Raw genomic sequence first — 9,430 nt, 5'->3', positions numbered from 1 at the left:
CCTTATGCGCCCACAAATTCAGCACCTGTCAGCATAGGTTCCTCCTGGATGCAGGCATCCGAGGAGATGTGGATGCCCAGAGGATGGTGGCTCTGACTCTGCTTGTGTAGGGAGCATCAGTGGGGTCCTGAAAAACCTGCTGGTGTTAGCCTGGAAGTGAAGGGGGAGCTGGAACTCGAGGCCAGAGGCACAGCATGTGCAAAGGCACAGATAGGTGACAGGACATGGTGCCTACAGGAGGCAGCAAGCAGTTTGCAGAGGCCAGGACAGAGGGTCATCAGGGGATGAGCTATGAGCTTGTGGTGACCTTACCTGTGCTCAGCAAGACTTCTGGTTCTCCCCTCATGCTATGTATGTGCCCTCTTGAGATTACGGAAAGGTGGCAGGTGCCCTGCATGGCAGTGTGTGATAGATTTTTAAAAATTGAGGTATAATTGACATAGAACATTACTTCTGGGGTAAGGATTTTTTTTCAATCGTGGTATAATATACATAACATGAAATTTACCATTTTAACCATACAATTCAGTGGCATTAAGTAGATTCACAATATTTTGTAACCATCACCACTATCTATTTCAAGAACTCTTCATCTTCCCAAACAGAAACTCTGCACCCATTAAGCAATAACCCCTTTCCCCCATGCTCCTGCTCCCAGGCCCTGGCAACCACCATTCTCCTTTCAGTCTCTGTGAACTTGCCTTTCTAGGGATAGCCTATAAGTGGAATCATATAGTATTTGTCCTTCTGTGTCTGGCTTATTTCACTTGGCATAATGATTTCAAGTTTCTCCCATGTTGTAGCACATATCAGAATTTCATTTCTGTTTATGGCTGAATATTATTATTATGTGATAGGATTTTGACTTTCTCCTGGAAGTGTTGGCATGCTGGGGAGAGTTTCACGTAGAATGACAGCGGGCACCTGCTGTTCAGGAAACTCTCCGATCCGACCTGTGTGTGGGAGGCTGGGAAGAAGGGTGAAGGCCTGCAGGAGACTGTAGCAATGGTTCAGGAAAAGAATTATGATCCTTCAAAGCTGGTATAGCCACACATCCCCCAGGGAGCTTTTCTTCTCCTCTGAAACCCTCGGGGCCCTTTCTGTCTTCTGAGTATCAACAGCTGAACCGCACAATCTCTGCTATCTGTTAACCTTTTGGCAAGTGAACTGTGCCCCCAGCACTCCAGGACCCTCAGGCCTGACTCCAGTTTCTCCTCCTCCTGTCTCCCTAATACACAGCCCAGTGCACGGCTAAGGCCTCGGTGGACGCTGGAGTTGGGGCTCAGGGAGAAGAGACATCTATGACAGGAGTGGCCCTGGGGGAGTCAGTTTCTCCCACCACCTGCCTCCTTTCTCTCCCAGCCCTTGGCTTGAGTCAGGCTGCATCCCACTGGAGGTTTCATCTCCGGAGCTGGGGCCGAAGGAGACAGAACAGGCCCCAGGGGTGTCGATAACAGGGTTATAATCCAGCGGGATGAGCCTGAGCTCTCTGGAGCCTCATAGCATTTTCCAGCCCTGGCCACTTTATTACCATATCGCTGAGTGATGGGGCTCCGGGGAGCTGTGGTTCCAGCGGCCGCTCCTGCTGCCGTGCCCCCCGCCTACGACTGATCAAGTACAATTGGGCTGAGCACACTTACACTGCTTCCTGCCACCCTGTATTCTGTTCTCCCCATTCTCTTTCCCTCTCTCCTGCTCCTCTGGGCGGCAGAGATTTGGTCCCCTTGGCCTCATGAGCCTTGGGCGTGTGGGCTGCTGGCAGCTGATGCTGACCCCAGGGGCTGCCGATTCAGGTCCACCTCGTCCTCATTGTATGGCCTTGGGCCTCAGTTTCCTTCTCAGAACAACCAGGGGTTTGGACCAGTTGTTCTCCAAGATTCTTTTCAGCCCTGACTACTCTGTGACTCAGGTTTTTTGTTTTTTTGTTTCTAAAGATTTCAAAGCAAATTGCAGAGTGTTTGCTTCCAAGATGGTGACAGTGTGAAGGAATCAGGTAGGCAGGCTAATTCTGCCTTCCCTTCACTCCGCAGGAACCCCAGACAATGAAGGCATCCTTCTTTGTCCTCCATGGAAACATTAGTAGCCCCAGACAGAGGCTGGTGCCGTTCCTCAAGGTTGTCTTAGAGTCCAAACCATTAGGTCAGAGCTTGTCAGGGAATCAGATACCATCCTGACTAAAGAAACGTGGAGCAGCTCGCTCAGGGAGTGGGGGGCAGAGCAGGTGTGACAGGGAACCTGGACCCCAACTGCAGCCCATCTTGGCTGGACCTCATGGTGCCCATCCAGGTCGCTGAATGTCTGCCATGCTCCAGAAGCTCTCTGGGGAAGGACATTTCACAGATGAGGGAATTTACCAGTCTAGGATTTTATAACCACAATATTAGGCCAAGTCATTCTAGTCAGAAATTGTCAATGATCTACCTTTCTTCCTAAGTAGGTGGAGATATTAACTGAAGAATGACTGTTCCTTGGTGGGGAGCATATAGCTCAAGTGGTAGAAGTGCATGCTTAGCATGCATGAGGTCTTGGGTTCAAAACCCAGTTCCTCTACCAAAAAAGTAAGAAACAGAATAAACCTAATTACCTGCTGCCCCCGTGCCTCCCTTCTGAACCCCCCCCCCCCAAAAAAAGTGACTGGGCCTCATCTTAATAAGATCCAAAGAATGATGATTTTCTTCACGAGAGCTTTTTTCTGTCCACTTGCAAAATGGTCTCTCTGGTCTTGTAAGACAGGCCCTCCCTGCTGTCTGCCTGCGAAGGTGAGCCTCAGACACCAGGACCTGGAGGCCGCGCCTGGCAGGTGTGCAGCGTTCCTGGCCTAGGATCTGTCATCCTTTCCAAGGGAGAGTGAGGGGAGCCTGGACTGCTTGGCAGTGTCCCCCAGGGGCACTGTGTTCTCTCACTTCTGACATCTCTGATGAGGTCATATGCACAAGGTTGGTCTGAATCAGCCCCAGGAAGGAGACTTCAAGGAGAGATATCTCAGAATTCCCCAGCAAGTAGATGGTGGCCTGGGGAGACACGGGAAACACTGGGCTTGTGGGGGGTGGAGACGTGGGGGCTGTTTCTGGTTGTGCCACTAGACATTGTCCACACGTCTCTGCCTCTCTGTACCTCAGTGACAGCCCCACCGTCCCCGCTTCACTTGGTGTTGAGAGGATGGACATGAGGTAGGAATCCTAAAACTATGTGGCAAAGATTGTTACCTCTACTCCCCAGTCAAATCATTCAGGCCTGTATCTAAAGTCCATCACCAAACCTCCTGCAAAAATAAATATTTGATATAATGGGATTACTCAAACAAGTTACAACTTTTAAAAACAGACCAAGTTAGAATGAAAATTTTTACAGCACGTAAAGTTGCAAATCTGCAAAGCAGGTGTGAAAGATGAACTAATCTGACTGCCGTACCCCTCTGCTGCTTTTTGTTTCCTGTTACAGATACATATTTACCTTTTCTTATTGTTTTCTTCCCTCTACTTTCTTTGGGTTTCCTTTTTTGTTCTTTTTCTTCCTTTTTGAATTAAATAACAATGTTTATTTAAAATTTTTCCATATATTAATAAATTCATTTAAGGCTATACATTTACTTCTAAATATTGCTTTAACTGTATCTCACAAGCTATAAATTGTATTTACAATCTTTAGTGGCTTCTCTTACATTTTAATATACATATTTACTTATAATTTTTTTAAACAAAGTTCATGGATTATTCAGTATCTCTATTATCCTCTGGACAAGTAAAGAATTCTTAATTTTGTTGTTAAAATATTATGACTTAAAAACACAATTGTAGCTGTTATTATTTTATGGTCAATAGTTCAGTTCACTATTTTTTTTTAAATGAATTTCTGCACTCATTCTTGGTTTTTTTACATCCTACTTTTCCCATTAGGTTCACTTATCGTTTTGCTGAAGTACATCCTTTAGGTCTTTTTTCAGTAGTCTCTTGACTATAAACTTTCCTAGTCTATATGTGTTTGAAAAAGTTTTGTTTTTAATCTTAAGTGATTATTTAGCTGCAGATGGAATTTTACCTTTCATTTTTTTTTAAACAGTACTTTGAAGCATTGGCTCCGATGTTTTCAATTTTTAAAAAAAATTATTGTCTAAAATTTTGGTTTTACCCTCCTTTTGTACTCTGCTTAGGGGTCTAATCCCTTGGTGATTTTGTAAGTATTGCATATCCAGTCCCCGAGACAGCATGTGGCTTTGCTGGGCCAGCTTCCTCTGGCCTCCCTAAGTTCTGCCTTGTTTATTAATTTTTTCCTTTAAAAATTTTCTCTGTCACTGTTAAAGGTTTGCAGAAAAGTGGAGGAGGTTGTGGTAGCCCACAGAGCACAAAGTTGGAGATACATCTTGACTGAAGGCCCACTTGCTTTGGCTACTGGATAGACATCAACATTCCTGTAACGACAGCGCCTCTCTCCCTAAACTCTGCCAGTGCCGAAGACCTCTGGATGCTGTGATGTGATGCCAGTTCCTGCCTGTTCTGGGCTAATGTAACCATGAGGCTTGATGGCGCAGGCTTGGCCCCACTCAGGTACTGAGCTCCAGGAGCCAGGCCTGGAGGGTACTGGGAGCTGCTTCGCCCTGCACCCCATGGCTTAGAGTGAGCTGCGTCTCGGAGCCTCAGCTTTCCCTTCACACCCCGGCCACATGGTCCACACCAACCTCCCTCTCTGCTTTCCTTCTGTTGGTTTCTGCAGGGGCTGGAGGTAAGCCCTGAGCCTGGGCTCTGTCTGCTGCTGCCCTGCTCCTGCTCCTGTTATTTTGTCTTCCTTCCTCCGCCCTCTTTCCCTGGGGCAGGGCCTTGCCCGTAGGTAACTTTATGGCTGTTCTGTATCCTACATTACATTACAAACATTTCTTCTTGTCATTAAAAGGTCTTTAATATTTCAAAGGTCCTTACGACCATTTACTTAGTCTTTCTCTCAGTGTTATTTCCAGTTACTCTTGATTAGAGGTAACCCAATGGTCTACACTTTAAATTGTGCCTTCGGGAAAGACCCCAGAAGGGAATGACAAGGTAAAAATGAAAGCCCTTGGTTACTGATATCTGTCTAGAGTGGATATATTTATCCCCATGACATTGGGATTTGAGCAGCCCTCTCTACCAACCCTACCCACCCCTAGCAGCTCCCAGCACGTTGCAAGCAAGGGAGGCACTCAGGCAATGCTTCCAACATTGAGTGACTTTATCTCCTCTAGTCCAGAGTTCCTTGATACAAAATCTTTAGTTCCTTTAAGAAATTTCTGGCCAGACCCCGGACACAGGGAGCAAAGTGCCAGAGAGAGCAGGAAGGTCTTGGGCTCACCAAGTCAAGTTCCTGAAATGCTACATGTGAGGTTTGACACCAAGCAATGGAATGGCTCAGGGTAAGTAGTGAATGTTTCTTGAGGTTCCTACTTTACAATTTGCTGAACTGTTTTCTTCTACATTTTCAAAATCCTTGCAAACTGAACTGCAAGGCAGAGGTCCTTATTGTCTCCATTTTCCAGAGGAGATGACCGAGACTCAGAGCCACTCAGGCAGTGTTTCTTAAAATGTAGTGTGCACATGAATCACCAGGGATCTTATTAAAACACAGATTTGAATTCAGGTGACCTCGGGAGGAGGTCCAAGATTCTGGTTTCTAACAGGTGATGTCAATGATGCTGGCCAGAGGACTTCACTTGAGTAGAGAGGTGCCAGGGAGCTCATCCTAGTCACACATATCTTATGGGTCTGAATAGGGATCTGAATCTGTCTGAGTCCAAAGCCTGCACTGAGTCTGCTGTTCCCACCTAGACTCCTGCAATCCAACCACTTACTTTACGGAGGCCAGAGAGTTTGAAGCTTCAGCTGGAGGGAGAGGAAGCTTTGTTCAAGGGGAGGGGCTGCTCTCACCAGGCCCACCCCGCCCTCCTCGAGGTTTAATGAGGAAGAGAAGGATGGAGGGGAACTGTCTCTGGGGGAGGGAAGCCACACAGCCAGGCAGCCGTCAGTGGGTCTGTTGGAAAAATTAATTTTTTAATTAAAAACATCTTTTTCTCCCCTCTTTCCCCTTTGCTTTAATGTCTCAGTCTGGAGTAATTATGAGTTGCTCTGGGGAGACTGAACCTTAGAAAAATTGTTGGTGCAACTGGCAAGGAGTTTATCTGATTAACTTGGGCTCAGCCTTTGAAAAAAAAAAAGCAAAAGAGAAGTAAAAAGAAAAAGGGAGGCGGGAAAGCACCAATTCTCCATTCTCCTTCTGGCACAAAACTTAATCACAACGTCTGGGGGGCCAGGTGGCCCTGCCCAGCTCCTTCGGGCCAACCCCTACGAGGTGGGTGGGGAGGATCAAAGCTCATTTGCATTCCCTTCCCAGGGCCCCACCATCCCTGGCCCAGCCTGGCCCCCACCCCTGTCCTCAGGGGCTGGGATGCATCATTTTGACTAGCCCAACAAGGGACATGGTGTCTTAGGTTGGGTTCCTGAGAGGCAGAGCCAGAAAGGGAGATCTGAGTGCTAGAGGTTTATTAAATGCGTGCTTTCAAGTGATGCCCACAAGAGAGTGGGATAGGATGGGGAGGAAGCTAGGCAAGGGTGAGGGGTCAGCTGAAGCCTCAACCCAAGGGAGCTCTGGAGCCTGAACAGCAACAGAGTTACCAGGAGGCTAGGGGGTTGTGGGTGGGCTTTTGTTCCTGGATCTGTCAGCCATTGGCTTGGCTTGTAAAACCTCCAGGCATTTCCTAATAAGGTCAGTCTCCCTTGTCTGAGGGCAACGCTGCAGAGAAGGGCAGCTGAGGGGCAAATGCACTGGTAAAAAGAGATCTGAGTAAGGCACCAATAGCACCTACAACTGGGGGTGGGGTAGTCCGGTGGGGTTGGAGAGAAATGGATGGATTCATGGTGATTTAGGGGGGAGAGTTGTTAGGACTTCAGGAGGTAGGCTGAATGAGGGGGTAATGGAAAGTGAAGTGACAAGGGGGCTTCCAGTCTCCTGGCTTGGTGGCTGGGTAGCAGGGAGTTCCAGGTTTTAAGATGGGCACCCAGAAAGAGCGTAGACCTAGTTGGAGAGGAGGGTGATTTGTTATCTGGACATGGTGGACATCCAGGTGAAGATGTTGAGCAGACAGCTGGGTGTGCCAGGCTGAAGAGGAGATGTGGGTGCCACCTGTGTGGAGATGGGAGAGGCTGGGTGAGCTGGTGGGAGCTCTGTGGGGAGAGAAGAGGCAAGACCCTGGAAGACCCCTCCAGCTGGGGCTGGCAGAGGACAGGGAGCCCAGGGTGGCTTGAGAAGGTACAGCCAGAAAGGCAGCAGGAAAACAGAGAGAATAGTGTCCCTGGTACCCCCTCTCCCATCCTCTGTCTCAGTCGTTACTTGTCCCATCTGCAACTTTGTGGCAGCCTTGAGGACCCTTGATAGACTGGATCCCCCTTGAGGGTGGGAATTGTGCCTGTCTGGATTAGTATGTGTTTCTAGCACCTATCAGACTCCCAGGTACATAGTAGGTACTCAGTAAGGCTTTGCTGAAAAATATACTAACACCCATATGGCACCTACCATGTACCACCCACTGTATTAAGTCATTTACCTATGAGGAAGATGAAATTATTATCCCCATTGTACAGATGAAGACTCAGAGGCACAGAGAGGTTAAGTAGCTCATCAAGGTCACACAGATGATATGTGGCAGAGCTGGAACGTGACTCCCCAGGGTCCTTGTTCCTGTGCGAATGAGTGAGATTTGAGGTCAGCCTGTTTAGGACCAGGGCACATGACTGGTTCATGTAGCACATGCACATACAGTTACGAGCGCATGCAGCCACATTTGCATGCAGTACAAAAACAGCTCTTGTCTGCTGCAGGAAAGGACAACCCACAGCCTTGGGAAGGGGACCCTTACTGTGCAGCCCTCTCATCACACTGGACTGGCCAAAGCTACTTCAGACTAAGTCACTGCTGCCTTGATAGCCCATGAGGACAGAGGGATATTGGGGGTGGAAGGGGGAATTCTGAGGTGCGGGCTGCCCTCCTTCTTCTGGGCCCTACCAACCCGCTTTGCGGGAACTTGTGCTTCGTGGTCGCTGGCGTCTTGCTTTTATAAGCATCGCCAGCCAATCAGCTCACACCTTCTCTCTTGTGCTGGAACTGACCAATCACACTCGGCCTGGTTTCTCCGTTGCTAGGTGCTGAAGCTACCTCCCTACCGCCAAAGGGCTTGCGTTTTAAAAGTACAATCCTGGATCTGGAGCTGAACCAGAGGTTGGATGCTCCTGGAAGATAGATTTAAGATTTCCTGAGCTCAGTGTCCAATGGGTTCTGCCCACCATCAAGGCTATTGGAGCTCAGAGGAAGGAGGGAGCACCCAGCCCGTGGTAATCCTGGAGGACTTCCAGCAAGGGGCCCCGGAGGAAGATTTTTAGGCCCAGCCTCGGTGCCCTTTTCTCCAGACAGTGAACAGCAGGCCTTTCTCAGTGCCCTGCTGGCAGCCTCAGCATTCCCAAGCTGGCAGCGTTGGGACACCTCTCTGCCCCTCTGCCAGCTCCGGGACTGTCCTTGTCCTTGAGCTCCACTCTGCCCTAGGACCCTTTTCCTTTCTCTCTCTCACACACACCCAAGGCTCATTAGCCTCAGGCCTGAGTCATGGTCCAGACACACTTCTCTGGCTCCAGAGACTAGGGATGGAAGCGGCCAAAGAAATGATTGGAGAGGATTCAGAGAGAAGGGGAGCATGTCCTAGGTGGGGAGCATGGTGTAAGCAAAGGCTTTGGAGGTATGCGTGAGAATGTATGCATGTATATCTGCCCGTATACATGTATGTGTGCATCTGCTGATGTTTCCATGCACAAGTCTTGGGCACACGTGTGCATGTGTGTAAAAAGCTGAGAAAGGACATTGATGCCTTCTTGTCTTGGATTTGTGGATTTTATCACCTCCCTCTGGCCTCCCCATGAGAAGCCTGGCTTCTAGGTCCCTGTAGGCCTGGTCCCTGAACCCTATCCCCATCCAGTCCCCATCCTATTGAGTGTAACAAGTTGTTGATGGAAAATATTGATGAGACTAGCACCTAGTGGAGCGAACATCCCTCCAAATGGAGAAAATCTGATCCAATCCAGCCTTCTTTCCCACTACCAGGGCCCCTGGTAGCCCTCTTGCCACTCAGTTTCACCTTTTCTGGGCCCTGGGACCCCACTCCTGCACCTCAATCAAAAGGGCCCACTAAGGGGGAAGGGATGGAATAAAATTTATGCCTCCTTTGCCCCAGGTTCCTGGGTCTTGCACCTCAGAGCAACCCAGTGTCCTCATCTGTGGTCAGGCCAGTTCGATCTTGTTGGAGCTGGGGTCTCCTCCCATAGCAAGGCCTGCCTGTGTTCCATGGGCTGCAACAAGAGGTTACTGACTTGGGACAGCAGGAGGAAGCCTGGGATGGGGTCAGGGCCCAGGCTTACCAAGGACT

This window comes from Camelus dromedarius, chromosome 29, assembly GCF_036321535.1.
Source record: "Camelus dromedarius isolate mCamDro1 chromosome 29, mCamDro1.pat, whole genome shotgun sequence".
NCBI classification, from domain to species: domain Eukaryota; kingdom Metazoa; phylum Chordata; class Mammalia; order Artiodactyla; family Camelidae; genus Camelus; species Camelus dromedarius.
This window is presented reverse-complemented; position numbering follows the sequence as displayed.